The following is a 15,471-nucleotide window of genomic DNA, read 5'->3' as shown; positions in this document are numbered from 1 at the left end:
TATCTCTGGGCTTTCTATTCTGTTCCATTGATCTATATTTCTGTCTTTGTGCCAGTACCGTACTGTCTTGATCACTGTGGCTTTGTAGCAGAGTCTGAAGTCAGACACGTTGATTCCTCCAGTTCCATTCTTCTTTCTCAAGATTACTTTGGCTATTCGAGGTTTTTTTTTGTATTTCCATACAAATTGTGAAATTATTTGTTCTAATTCTGTGAAAAATACCGTTGGTAGCTTGATAGGGATTGCATTGAATCTATAGATTGCTTTGGGTAGAATAGCCATTTTGACAATATTGATTCTTCCAATCCATGAACATGGTATGTTTCTTCATCTGTTTGTGTCCTGTTTGATTTCTTTCATCAGTGTTTTATAGTTTTCTATGTATAGGTCTTTTGTTTCTTTAGGTAGATATACTCTTAAGTATTTTATTCTTTTTGTTGACATGGTGAATGGTATTGTTTCCTTAATTTCTCTTTCTGTTTTCTTATTGGTAGTGTATAGGATTACAAGGGATTTCTGTGTGTTAATTTTATATCTTGCAACTTTATTATATTTGTTGATTAGCTCTAGTAATTTTCTGGAAGAATCTTTAGGGTTTTCTATGTAGAGGATCATGTCATCTGCAAACAGCGAGAGTTTCACTTCTTCTTTTCCTATCTGGATTCCTTTTACTTCTTTTTCTGCTCTGATTGCTGTGGCCAAATCTTCCAAAACTATGTTGAATAGGAGTGGTGAGAGTGGGCACCCTTGTCTTGTTCCTGATTTCAGGGGAAGTGCTTTCAATTTTTCACCGTTGAGGATCTTAACAGAGCCATCACAAGCAAGGAAATTGAAACTGTAATCAGAAATCTTCCAGCAAACAAAGGCCCAGGACCAGATGGCTTCACAGCTGAATTCTACCAAAAATTTAGAGAAGAGCTAACACCTGTCTTACTCAAACTCTTCCAGAAATTTGCAGAAGCAGGTAAACTTCCAAACTCATTCTATGAAGCCACCATCACCTTAATTCCAAAACCAGACAAAGATGCCACAAGAAAAGAAAACTACAGGCCAATATCACTGATGAACATAGATGTAAAAATCCTTAACAAAATTCTAGCAAACCGAATCCAACAACATATTAAAAAAAAATCATACACCATGACTAAGTGGGCTTTATCCCAGGAATGCAAGGATTCTTTAATATCCACAAATCAATCAATGTAATACACCACATTAACAAATTGAAAGATTAAAAACCATATGATAATCTCAATAGATGCAGAGAAAGCCTTTGACAAAATTCAACACCCATTTATGATTAAACCTCTCCAGAAAGCAGGAATAGAGGGAACATGCCTCAACATAATAAAAGCTATATATGACAAACCCACAAGCAAGCAGTTCACTGTTCTTATAGTGCATTATGTGTTTACTAAAGTCTGAGCATTTAAGTGTTTTGTGTTCCAAGGCACTTTGAATGGCTTCTATACTAATAAATCTTATTATCTTTTTGAATTAACTAACATTAATTACATAAATACCAAATAATTCATACTAACCTCAATATCATCATGAAGTAAAAACAATAGGTAATAACTATAAAGAAAATCCTAAATCTATTTTTTTCTATAAAGGCTTCATCAAATGGAGATTAGAGTGTAAAATAGAAATGATGCATGTTGTGATAGGGGAAGATAGCAGGCATAGACCTGACAATTATAGAGGTCTTAAGGTTGACAATTCCATGACTTTTTATAAGTAAAGCATATTTAAGGAAGGAAACAATTTAATTTTGCCCTCCTAGTGCATATTGGCAGATCTAATAACTAAATTTATATGAAAGAGATTAACAAGAGGAAAAAAGTGTTTAATTATGTACATAGATGGGATCCACATAACACGAGAGATTCCAAACACAGGTAAAAGGAGGTATACATAATCTCATTTTATCTTTACATTTTAACCATATATAACTGACAAAGGAGAAAGTGGTAGGAGTCTGAAAATAATAAGGAATGGAAAGCCATTCACCAGGAGGTGAAAGGAACAAATGTTTGGTAGACAAATGTATCCTGAGGAACAGAAACAATGAGTCATTGAGAGAAATTATAACAATTTTTTAGGTTCCTCCCTGTCTAGGAGACCTAGTTCATATTATTCTGCAGTCCCCATCTATGATAGTAGTTCCTTCTTTGAAACATGAGATCTATCTAAATTATTTTAGACAGCTAAGGGCAAGTTAACAAGAAAAAAACTTTTCTGTGTCATTTGCATCTGCCCACAGGAACTGCTGTCCACTACCTTTCTGACCCCCACCCCTTTCCCTGCAGCCAGTACCAGCTCCTTCCCTGCTGACCTCCAATCAAACCGTGTAGATTCCTATCATGGCTGCCACACTGCTCCTTTTTTCACTTAGGTATTACCTAGAATGATCTCTTGTATATAAAAGTCAGCATTCAAGAAATATGCATGGAATGAATGAATGAATAACCATAAAATGGGGATGCCCATAATGTCATAGGATTATTGTAGAGTTTAATAAGAAAATATATGTAAATTGATTAAAATAGAAGTATTTGGCACAATACAAATTACTCAGCTCAATATAATTGTCATACCAAAGAGCCATATTTTGGGGTGGCAAATTTTGCTCCGTTCTAGATTCACAGTTTTGAAAACATGGATTAACCTCGAAGGCATTAAGCTAAGTGAAATAAGTCAGACAAAGTAAAAACAAATGCTGTATAATCTCCTTTATATGGAATCTAAAAAAGTCGAATTCAAAGAACCTAAGTAGAACTCAAAGAACCCTCCATGGGCTAGAGAAGTTGGGGAAGGGGATGCTGATGTTGCTCAAATGGTTCAGATTTTCTGCTATAACACAAATAGTGTCTGGGGATCTAATGCACAACGTGATGACTATAATTGCCAATGCTGTGTTTTATATTTGAAATTTGCTCAGAAAATATATCCTAAATTTTCCCAACACAATAGAAAAATGAAAACTATGTGAGGTTTGCTGTTGTTGGTTAGTCCATAAATTGTGTCCAACTCTTTTATGACCCTGTAGACTGTAGCCCGCCACGTTTCCCTGTTCTTGTGATTTCCCAGGTAAGAATACTAGAGTGGGTTGTCATTTCTTTCTCCAGGACATCTTCCCGATCCAGGTGAACCTGTGTCTCCTGCATCGCCTCAACTGAGGGTGGATACTTACCCACTGAGCCGACTGGGTAAAAAATCCACCCTCTTCAGCATTTCCACAAGCTAGTAGTTAACTACTTGAATAATGTGTCTGAACTCCTATGGTAACACCACTCATTAGCTATAGAGTTAATCAAATGATTGTTAAGGGGGGTTAAGTTCAGTCACTCAGTCATGTCTGAAACTTTGCTACCCCATGGACTGCACCATGCCAGGACTCCCTGTTCATCACCAACTCCCAGAGCTTGCTCAAACTCAAGTCCATAGAGTCAGTGATGCCATCCAACCATCTCATCCTCTGTTGTCTCTTTCTCCTCTGGCCTTCAGTCTTTCCCATCATTAGAGTCTTTTCCAATGAGTCAGTTCTTTGCATCAGGTGGCCAAAATACTGGTTCCAGTTTCAGCGTCAGTCGTTCCAATGAATATTCACGACTGATTTCCTTTAGAATGGACTGCTTGGATCTCCTTGCAGTCCAAAGGACTCTAAAGAGTCTTCTCCAACACCACAGTTCAAAAGCATCAATTCTTCAGTGTTCAGCTTTCTTTATATCCAACTCTCACATCCACACATGACTACTGGAAAAACCATAGCCTTGATTAGATAGAACTTTGTTAGCAAAGTAATGTCTCTGCTTTTTAATATGCTATCCAGGTTAGTCATAACTTTTCTTCCAAGGAGCACGCATCTTTTAATTTCATGGCTGTAGTCACCATCTGCAGTGAGTTGGGAGCCTAAGGGGACTAAAATACATCATCAATTCTCTATAATACACATATCCTGTTTTTGCCTCTCTAAAAAGACAGAAAATTATGAGTCATAATAAGTCTTTATTACCTGAGTCAGTCATTGTTCTAAAAAGATATAGTGCAGGTATAAAATAAGCATTTCCCTCACTTTTAATTTCTAATGGTTATTAGTGGAATCCAAGTATCCCCACAAACTGAATCAAATCTTTGCATTAATCAGTCAGAATTGATTTTAGGTACTGATTTTTTTTTAAATATTTTGGCCTTTCATGCATTGCTTTGACATTTCTTCATATCCTTTTATTACTGGAAATATTCCTAAATGGCATGGGAAAGGTGAACATTTCAAAAAAGTAGAAACAAAATGAATGATAGGAAGATATAAATTGCTAAGTGGGGAAATCTTGTAATTCACTGGATCTCTACTTTACTAGTCAAAGTGTAAGATGCACAGTGTAAATGTGCAGCTTAATATAAACATAATCTGTATGTTTCTTCCTGTCAGATAAATATGTTGACAATAGTGAAGAAATAAAGCTCAAATTTTGCATTTTTTTTCACTGTTTTCACAGGGGAAAATGAAGAGCAGAAAATATAATTAACCAAATGTTAGAAAACAATGAGCCAGGGGATGGAAACTTCAAAGATTTAAGTCCCAAATGCTACCAGGCAAAATAAAAGGTTAGCTGTTTATTTTTTTAGGCATCAGGAGCAAGGGCAGAAAGACCTGATCCTTCTAGGTATGTTCTTGAATCTCTAGATTTAAGAATATAGGAGAAAAACTTACCATTAAAAAAATGAGAGACTTATAAACGTAATGGTCAAAAAATATTTTCTTCTCAGAACTGGAAGAATCTGTCTCTAGTATCTATAAAATGATTGTTTAATTATTTTCTTTTAATTTAGATTCATAGGAAAGCCTTTACTCTTTGTCATTGAGGAAGTATATTTTAGTTGTCATTGAGGAAGTACCATTTAGTTGTTTTTTTTTTTAAATAATTTAGACACCACACTATACATAGCAATGTGTGCAAACAATTCTATGTAAATCATATGCTAATATACACTTAAAGAAAATCTGTCACCAATATTCTAATTGTTATACCAACAGAGACGTGCATACATACAGACACAACACATGCAAATACATGCACACAAGGAAAAGACTATATTTATAAGAAGTGTTTATTATACTTCATCCTATTTCCTGTTTTTTTAATTTGAAAGCCAATTTAAAATCAAAGAAATGCAAATGCATGTGGTAAATTCTGCTGTTTTCAATTCTTTGTATCATTTTTCTTTGACTGGTCAAGGGATTCATCCCCTGGCACCAGGGCGCTGCAGAGATCGGTAATGAGTACTGTGGCAAAGCAACAACACATTTCTATAGTAAAGATCAATAATACTTATTTCATGTCTACCAAATGCTGAAGGAAACTTAGACTAGAACAGTAGCATAGTAATTTTCATTATGAATAGTTGCTGATATGCTCTAGAATGAATAGAAAATAATTTTAAACCAACATCATCTGAGCTGTTTTTGAGAAACATAACGATGGTAACAATTTCTTGGGTCCAAATAACTCCTTCTAGAGATGGAAAATGCCTAATCCTGTAACTGACAGCCAGGTATCTCAAACATTGGTGTCTCTTCTATGGTATTTTGAACATAGAATGAAACATTAATCCAATTATATGTCCATAGATAAGAAAGCAAAAATCTAGGAAAATGAAAAACTCATAAAATTTTATATACATCATGATGACATGCAGACTTAGATACAATTTTTTCAATGTGTATTACAGCTTTTTTTTGTTGTTGTTGTTTGTTTGTTTTTATTTTTCGAGGTAGGTAACAATGTTCCTTCAAGAAGTAGTTACATGATTGGGTAATTTTCTGAGTATAAAATGACATTTATGCAAAAAGACTGTGTTCTTCTTTACAGATATTTTGCAGATGTCCATATGCTCATCTATAGTTTTCCTGATCACTTGTCAGAAATTTAGATGAGAAAAATTAAAGAATGGAAAAAGAAAATTGCTCCTCTGTGACTGAATTCATTTTCTTGGGGAGTACCAGTAATCTGGGAGGTAAAGTGACCTTATTTGCCATGTTACTACTTGTTTATCTTATTAATCTTCTGGGAAATCTTGGAATGATAATTTTGATTAGAATGGATCCCCAGCTGCAAACACCAATGTATATTTTCCTCAGCCACCTCTCCTTCTGTGACCTCTGCTATTGGACAGCAGTCGGACCCAAGATGCTGGTTGACCTTTTAGCCAAGAACAAACCAATCCCCTTCTATGGCTGTGCCCTACAATTCTTGATTGCCTGTACCTTTGCAGATTCTGAGTGTCTCCTGCTGGCAGTGATGGCCTATGACTGGTACAAGGCCGTCAGCAGCCCCTTGCTCTATGCAGTCAGCATGTCCAGCAGGGTGTGCTCCCTTCTCATGGCTGGGGTTTACCTGATGGGGATGATAGATGCTCTGATACACATGACATTAGCATTCAGCTTATGTTTTTGTGGGTCAAATGAGATTAATCACTTCTTCTGTGACTTACCTCCACTCTACCTTCTTTCCTGCTCTGATAGGTCAATGAATTGGTCAATGAATTGACAGTATTTATTGTTTTTGGAGTTATTGAATTGAGCTCGATTTCAGGAGTTCTTGTCTCTTACTGTTATATCATCCTAGCAGTCTCAACGATTCATTCTGTTGAGGGGAGGTTCAAAGCTTTCTCCACCTGTGCCTCCCACCTAACTGCTGTGGCAATTTTCCAGGGAACTCTTCTTTTTATGTACTTCAGACCAAGTTCAATCTACTCTTTAGAGCAAGACAAAATGACATCATTGTTTTACACCCTTATGATTCCCATGTTAAACCCTCTGATTTATAGCCTACAGAACAAGGATGTGAAAAATGCCCTAGAAAAACTAAAAAATAAAAGATGGTTTCAAATATTTATATCATACATATGCATACACATATAGTAGTTATTATTTTTGCAAAATTATATGGTATGATATGTGAGAAATATAATTTTATCAAATTATTTAATAAATGAGTATCTATACTAAAGTTCAGCCATAGGAAATTGTTGCAGTTTTCAAAACTTGCCATGCTTTATTATATGTCTTGACTTTATCTCTGAAATTCTTTCTGTGCAAAACTTCCTGGCTCTTTAAATTCTGTCATATTTTTTGTGTGTGTATCCATTCATTCAAGCATTATTATTTCAAGTATGTTAATATTTATCAACTATTTACTGTTTCTTTGCCTGCCTCTAAGTGTTTTACATTTCTTAAAAAATCCATTAGTTTGTATAAAAATGGACCTTATAATCTAGATGAATAAAGAAACATTTATTAACTAACCACACATACAATTCATAGTAAAGTTTAAGATTTTCATTAATTAAAAAAAAAAGTAAAAACAGGGTGAAAAATTTAGGAACAAACGTCAAAACACAGTGTGCCGAAGAAAGGTTTTCTTGAATGGAGATATTGTCAGATTCAAAAATAATTTGGAAAAGGAAAAGATTCTAGGAAGATGATTTGATACTTACAGAGGTGAGCAGCTGTATACCTTTTTAGGGAATTGCCAGTGGCTTAGTAAAGAATCTGCTTGCCAATGCAAGAGATGCAGGAGACTCAGACTCAGTCCTTGGGTCAGGTAGATCTGCTGGAGTAGGAAATGGCAACTTGCTCCAGTATACTTGTTTGGAAAATTTCATGTACAGAGGAGCCTGGTAGGCTGTGGTCCCTGGCGTCACAAAGAGTCAGATGCGACTGAATACACAGACACACACTTATACAAACCTTTTTAGAATTAAGAAATCCAAAATTGAAAGCAATTTAAAGTGCCTTGGTAAATTACATAGTTTACTTTAATAATTAGTTCTCAACTCCTCCCCTTCTAGTCTCTGATTAAATGCTCCTTTTCATAGTTCACAGGCAACCATTTTCTTTAGTCATTCTGGGTATAATATCATCTTGCTTGTGAAATCATGGCCTACAGTGTGAGATTGTGAGCAATCTTTGACCAAGGATTCTGCATTCCATCTGTATTATCCAAAGAACATAACTAATGTTTGGGAAACAAATGGAGAAAGAGAGAGAGAGAGGAAGGAATAAAGAGTAGATAACATTTGTGAGTGTTTATTAGACATCAATAATTAACAAAATCAAAATTAACTGAAGATATTGTATGTGGCTTGAATATATGGTTATATGGGCAGCATATATATATATATATGTATATAATAAATTTTAAGAAAGAATATAAAATGGTTGGAATACTAATATAAAATGGCTGATCTAGAAAGAAAATACATATCACACTAGAAGCAAAGAGCATTCATCTGTATACATTCTTAATACATATATATTTTGTTGGTTTCTGCTCTAGAATCTGATGCTAAAGCACTGAATCAGCATGTCTAAACAGCACATATTTTTTGAAGAAGCATGTAAAATTCATGTACTTATTTATTACAGTTGTTACACTGTTTTTATTGTTTTACACTGTTTTATTGTTTATTACAGTTAAACACCACTGTTTCTTAGATTTTCTAGCTATCGTTGTAAAGTGTCTTTGTGCAAAAACGTTTCAGAATTAAAATACTGCAGAGGTTTTCACCTGTACTATGTTTCTTCAATTTACACACAATATTTTAGAACTGTTATTTATGAGCAGAAACATGGTAGAAATAATTTTTTGAGATATATTGTCCAAGAAAAATGGAGTGTTGGTGGATTGTTGCTAATTTGGAGAATATGCATGTGTAATCTGGTTAGGTAATCTCTCTCCTTATGACCGCCCTGTATCAGAGCATCTAAAGATACATTCGATCTACATACTGGCTGTTATTATGAGATCTAGCAGATGTGAAATAAAGGCAAGAATATTTTAATCCCTATAAGAGGGATTATAAAATTAAAATAGACGTATTCAATCGTCTGTGGAGCTCTCATCCCAATTTACCAGTATCTCTCTGGAAGGAATTTGTACACATAGATGTACCTCAGCTCTTATGACTATTCTAGGGATATGGTAGAGAATCTGCCTGGAATATGGGAGACTTGGGTTCAATCCCTGGATCAGGAAGATCCCCTGGAGAAGGGATGACTACCCACTTCAGTAGTCTTGCCTGGAGAATTCTGTGGACAGAGGATCCTTCTGGGTTACAGTCCATGAGGTCACAAAGAGTCTGACATGATGGAGTGACCAACACTTTAAGGGTCAACACGTCTCCAGATCATCTTACTCTGACAGACAATAAGACTTTCATTCAAGAATGTCACAGGATTTCTGTGTGTTAATTTTATATCCTGCAACTTTACTATATTCATTGATTAGCTCTAGTAATTTTCTGGTAGAGTCTTTAGGGTTTTCTATGTAGAGGATCATGTCATCTGCAAACAGTGAGAGTTTCACTTCTTCTTTTACTATCTGGATTCCTTTTACTTCTTTTTCTGCTCTGATTGCTGTGGGAAGAACTTCCAACACTATGTTGAATAGGAGTGGTGAGAGTGGGCACCCTTGTCTTGTTCCTGATTTCAGGGGAAATGCTTTCAATTTTTCACCATTGAGGGTGATGCTTGCTGTGGGTTTGTCATATATAGCTTTTATTATGTTGAGGTATGTTCCTTCTATTCCTGCTTTCTGGAGAGTTTTAATCATAAATGAGTGTTGAATTTTGTCAAAGGCTTTCTCTGCATCTATTGAGAGAATCATATGGTTTTTATCTTTCAATTTGTTAATGTGGTGTATTACATTGATTGATTTGTGGTTATTAAAGAATCCTTGCATTCCTGGGATAAAGCCCACTTGGTCATGGTGTATGATTTTTTTAATATGTTGTTGGATTCTGTTTGCTAGAATTTTGTTAAGGATTTTTGCATCTATGTTCATCAGTGATATTGGCCTGTAGTTTTCTTTTTTTGTGGCATCTTTGTCTGGTTTTGGAATTAGGGTGATGGTGGCCTCATAGAATGAGTTTGGAAGCTTACCTTCATCTGCAATTTTCTGGAAGAGTTTGAGTAAGATAGGTGTTAGCTCTTCTCTAAATTTTTGGTAGAATTCAGCTGTGAAGCCATCTGGTCCTGGGCTTTTGTTTGCTGGAAGATTTTTGATGACAGTTTCGATTTCCTTGCTTGTGATGGGTCTGCTAAGATCTTCTATTTCTTCCTGGTTCAGTTTTGGAAAGTTATACTTTTCTAAGAATTTGTCCATTTCTTCCAAGTTGTCCATTTTATTGGCATAGAGCTGCTGGTAGTAGTCTCTTATGATCCTTTGTATTTCAGTGTTGTCTGTTGTGATCTCTCCATTTTCATTTCCAATTTTGTTAACTTGGTTCTTCTCTCTTTGTTTCTTAATGAGTCTTGCTAATGGTTTGTCAATTTTGTTTATTTTTTCAAAAAACCAGCTTTTAGCTTTGTTGATTTTTGCTATGGTCTCTTTAGTTTCTTTTGCATTTATTTCTGCCCTGATTTTTAAGATTTCTTTCCTTCTGCTAACCCTGGGGTTCTTCATTTCTTCCTTCTCTAGTTGCTTTAGGTGTAGAGTTAGGTTATTTATTTGGTTTTTTTCTTGTTTCTTGCATTCCTATATACTAACAATGAAAAAACAGAAAGAGAAATTAAAGAAACAATACCATTCACCATTGCAACAAAAAGAATAAAATACTTAGGAGTATATCTACCTAAAGAAACAAAAGACCTATACATAGAAAACTATAAAACACTGATGAAAGAAATCAAAGAGGGCACAAACAGATGGAGAAACATACCGTGTTCATGGATTGGAAGAATCAATATTGTCAAAAAGGCTATTCTACCCAAAGCAATCTATAGATTCAATGCAATCCCTATCAAGCTACCAACGGTATTTTTCACAGAACTAGACCAAAGAATTTCACAATTTGTATGGAAATACAAAAAACCTCGAATAGCCAAAGTAATCTTGAGAAAGAAGAATGGAACTGGAGGAATCAACCTGCCTGACTTCAGACTCTACTACAAAGCCACAGTCATCAAGACAGTATGGTACTGGCACAAAGACAGAAATATAGATCAATGGAACAGAATAGAAAGCCCAGAGATAAATCCACGGACCTATGGACACCTTATCTTTGACAAAGGAGGCAAGGATATACAATGGAAAAAAGACAACCTCTTTAACAAGTGGTACTGGGATAACTGGTCAACCACTTGTAAAAGAATGAAGCTAGAACACTTTCTAACACCATACACAAAAATAAACTCAAAATGGATTAAAGATCTAAATGTAAGACCAGAAACTATAAAACTCCTAGAGGAGAACATAGGCAAAACACTCTCCGACATAAATCAAAGCAAGATCCTCTATGACCCACCTCCCAGAATATTGGAAATAAAAGCAAAACTAAACAAATGGGACCTAATGAAACTTAAAAGCTTTTGCACTACAAAGGAAACTATAAGTAAGGTGAAAAGACAGCCCTCAGATTGGGAGAAAATAATAGCAAATGAAGCAACAGACAAAGGATTAATCTCAAAAATATACAAGCAACTCCTGCAGCTCAATTCCAGAAAAATAAATGACCCAATCAAAAAATGGGCCAAAGAACTAAACAGACATTTCTCCAAGGAAGACATACAGATGGCTAACAAACACATGAAAAGATGCTCAACATCACTCATTATTAGAGAAATGCAAATCAAAACCACAATGAGGTACCATTACACGCCAGTCAGGATGGCTGCTATCCAAAAGTCTACAAGCAATAAATGCTGGAGAGGGTGTGGAGAAAAGGGAACCCTCTTACACTGTTGGTGGGAATGCAAACTAGTACAGCTGCTATGGAGAACAGTGTGGAGATTTCTTAAAAAACTGGAAATAGAACTGCCATATGACCCAGCAATCCCACTTCTGGGCATACACACTGAGGAAACCAGATCTGAAAGAGACACGTGCACCCCAATGTTCATCGCAGCACTATTTATAATAGCCAGGACATGGAAGCAACCTAGATGCCCATCAGCAGATGAATGGATAAGGAAGCTGTGGTACATATACACCATGGAATATTACTCAGCTGTTAAAAAGAATTCATTTGAATCAGTCCTAATGAGATGGATGAAACTGGAGCCCCTTATACAGAGTGAAGTAAGCCAGAAAGATAAAGACCAATACAGTATACTAACACATATATATGGAATTTAGAAAGATGGTAACGATAACCCTATATGCAAAACAGAAAAAGAGGCACAGAAATACAGAACAGACTTTTGAACTCTGTGGGAGAATGTGAGGGTGGGATATTTCAAAGGAACAGCATGTATACTATCTATGGTGAAACAGATCACCAGCCCAGGTGGGATGCCTGAGACAAGTGCTCGGACCTGGTGCACTGGGAAAACCCAGAGGAATCGGGTGGAGAGGGAGGTGGGAGGGGGGATTGGGATGGGGAATACGTGTAAATCTATGGCTGATTCATATCAATGTATGACAAAAAAAAAATTAAAAAAAAATATTCATGGGAAAAAAAAAAAAAGAATGTCACAGGAAATCGAAACCGTATCAAACATTATTCCAGCCACAACAGTATAAAACTATAATTCAATTAGAGATATAAGTTTAAAAATTTGCAAATGTATGGAGATTAAACATATCCCTGAACAACCAGGAGTTCAGAGAAGAAATAAAGAATAATTCAAAAAAATATATAGAGACAAATGGAAATAGAAGAATGTCATGCCAAAAATTAGAGGACAATAGCAAGCTACAACAAACACAGTTTTAAGAGGAAAATTTGTGTGGAAAAAATTCTTACATTAAGGGAAAAAAAAAAAAAAAACAAAAAACCCTAGAGCTACTTTACACCCCCAAGGAATTAGGAAAGCAAAACATGCTGTCCAAAGTTAGTAACAGAAAAGAAATAAGAAAGATCAGAGTTAAAACATATGAAATAGAAAAAGACAATCACCATAAAAGCTGTACTTTTCACTTCAGTTCAGTTCAGTCGCTCAGTTGTATACGACTCTTTGTGACCCCATGAGTCACGCCAGGCACGCCAGGCCTCTCTGTCCATCACCAACTCCTGGAGTCCACCCAAACCCATGTCCATCCAGTCGGTGATGCCATCCAACCATCTCATCCTCTGTTGTCCCCTTCTCCTGCCCTCAATCTTTCCCAGCATCAGGGTATTTTCAAATGAGTCAGCTCTTCACATCAGGTGGCCAAAGTATTGGAGTTTCAGCTTCAGTATCAGTCCTTCCGATGAACAGCCTGGACTGATCTCCTTTAGGATGGACTGCTTGGATCTCCTTGCAGTCCAAGGGACTCTTAAGAGTCTTCAACACCACAGTTCAAAAGCATCAATTCTTCTGTGCTCAGCTTTCTTTATAGTCCAACTCTCACATCCATACATGACTACTGGAAAAACCGTACCCTTGACTAGACAGACCTTTGTTGGTAAAGTAATGTCTCTGCTTTTTAACATGCTATCTAGGTTGATCATAACTTTCCTTCCAAGGAGCAAGCCTCTTTTAATTTCATGGCTTCAATCACTATCTGCAGTGATTTTGGAGCCCCAAAAATTAAAGTCAGCCACTGTTTCCCCATCTATTTCCCAAGAAGTGATGGGATCAGATGCCATGATCTTAGTTTTCTGAATGTTGAGCTTTAAGCCAACTTTTTCACTCTTTTCTTTCCCTTTCATCAAGTGGCTCTTTAGTTCTTCACATTCTGCCAATAAGGGTAGTGCCATCTACATATCTGAGGTTATTGATATTTCTCCCGGCAATCTTGATTCCAGCTTGTGCTTCATCCAGCTCAGCATTTCTCATGATGTACTCTGCATATAAGTTAAATATACAGGGTGACAATATACAGCCTTGATGTACTCCTTTTCCTATTTGGAATTAGTCTGTCATTCCATGTCCAGTTCTAACTGTTGCTTCCTGACCTGCATATAGGTTTCTCAAGAGACAGGTCAGGTGGTCTGGTATTCCCATCTCTTTCAGAATTTTCCACAGTTTATTGTGATCAACACAGTCAAATGCTTTGGCATAGTCAATAAAGCAGAAATAGAGTTTTTTTTTTTCTGGAACTCTCTTGCTTCTTCAATGGTCCATTGGATTTTGGCAATTTGATCTCTGGTTCCTCTACCTTTTCTAAAACCAGTTTGAACATCTGGAAGTTCACGGTTCACATATTTCTGAAGTCTGGCTTGGAGAATTTTGAGCATTACTTTACGAGCATGTGAGATGAGTGCAATTGTGCGGTAGTTTGAGCAGTCTTTGGCATCCTTTTCCAGTCTTTTGTCCACTGCTGAGTTTTCCAAATTTGCTGGCTTATTGAGTGCAACACTTTCACAGCATCATCTTTTAGCATTTGAAATAACTCAACTGGAATTCCATCACCTCCACTAGCTTTGTTTGTAGTGATGCTTCCTAAGGCCCACTTGACTTCACATTCCAGGATGTCTGGCTCTAGGTAAGTGATCACACCTTCATAATTAACTGGATCATGAAGATCTTTTTTGTACAGTTCTTCTGTTATTAACAAAATGGAGGGGGGAAATAGCTAAATTTACCAAGAATAAGGGAGAAGCCTCAAATAACTAATAGTATAAATGGCATTAGGGATATGACCCTTGATACTACACAAAAACGAAGGATCATAAGAAGCTACTATGAACAATATACAACTCCTCCCCCCGAAAAAAATCAAATGACTTAGAAGAAATTGTTAAATTCCTAGAGCATAACAATCTACAAACCCTGAGTGATGAAAAAATAGAAAATCTGAATAGACCAATTACTAGTAAGAAGATCTAATCAGTTATCCAAAGCTTCCCCAAAAGATAAGTTCAGGACCATATGGCTTCATTGGTGAACTCTAACATTTAAAGAATTAATACTTTTTAAACTTTTCCAAAAAAAAAAAAAAGAAAAAAGAAAAGAAAAGAAAAATAGAAGCATAGGTAGTACCTCCAAACTCATTTTATGAGCCCAGCATTACCTTGGCTCAATACCAGACAAAACACAACAAGGAATGAAAATTAAGGGTTAATATTCCTGATGAACATGAATGCAAAAATCTCTAACAAAATATATATAAAAAAACAAATTCAAAACTGTATTATAAAGATCATACACTATGATCTAGTGTTATTTATTCCAAGCATGCAAGGACAGTTTAAAATGTGCAAGTCAATTAATGTGATATACCACATTAACAAACATAAGAAAAAGTAATATAATCATCTCAATAAATATAGAAAACAAATGACAAAATTTAAAAAAAAATCATGATAAAATTATCAGCAAACCAGTTAGAGAGGGAACCTATCTCAGTAAAAATAAAGGACATATCATATATGTCCTTATATCACTTATATCACATTAACTCAGCTTATATCACATGAAACAGTGAAAAGGTAAAATATTTCCTTTGAAGATGAGGAACAGACAAGAACTCCAACCCTTGTAAATTGCATTTAACGTTTTCTTGAAAGTCCTAGCCAGAAGAAATAGGAAAGAAAAGA

The 15,471-nt window shown here is 35.7% G+C and overlaps 1 pseudogene; it reads left to right on the top strand.

Moving 5' to 3' along the window:
- Positions 1-5,954: 5,954 nt before the first annotated feature.
- LOC133055836 (olfactory receptor 5W2-like) lies at positions 5,955-6,886 on the top strand (annotated as a pseudogene).
- Positions 6,887-15,471: the final 8,585 nt, after the last annotated feature.

This window comes from Dama dama, chromosome 5 (assembly GCF_033118175.1).
Source record: "Dama dama isolate Ldn47 chromosome 5, ASM3311817v1, whole genome shotgun sequence".
Lineage (NCBI taxonomy): Eukaryota > Metazoa > Chordata > Mammalia > Artiodactyla > Cervidae > Dama > Dama dama.
The sequence above is the reverse complement of the archived record's forward strand: the minus strand, read 5'-3'. Positions and strand labels throughout refer to the sequence as shown.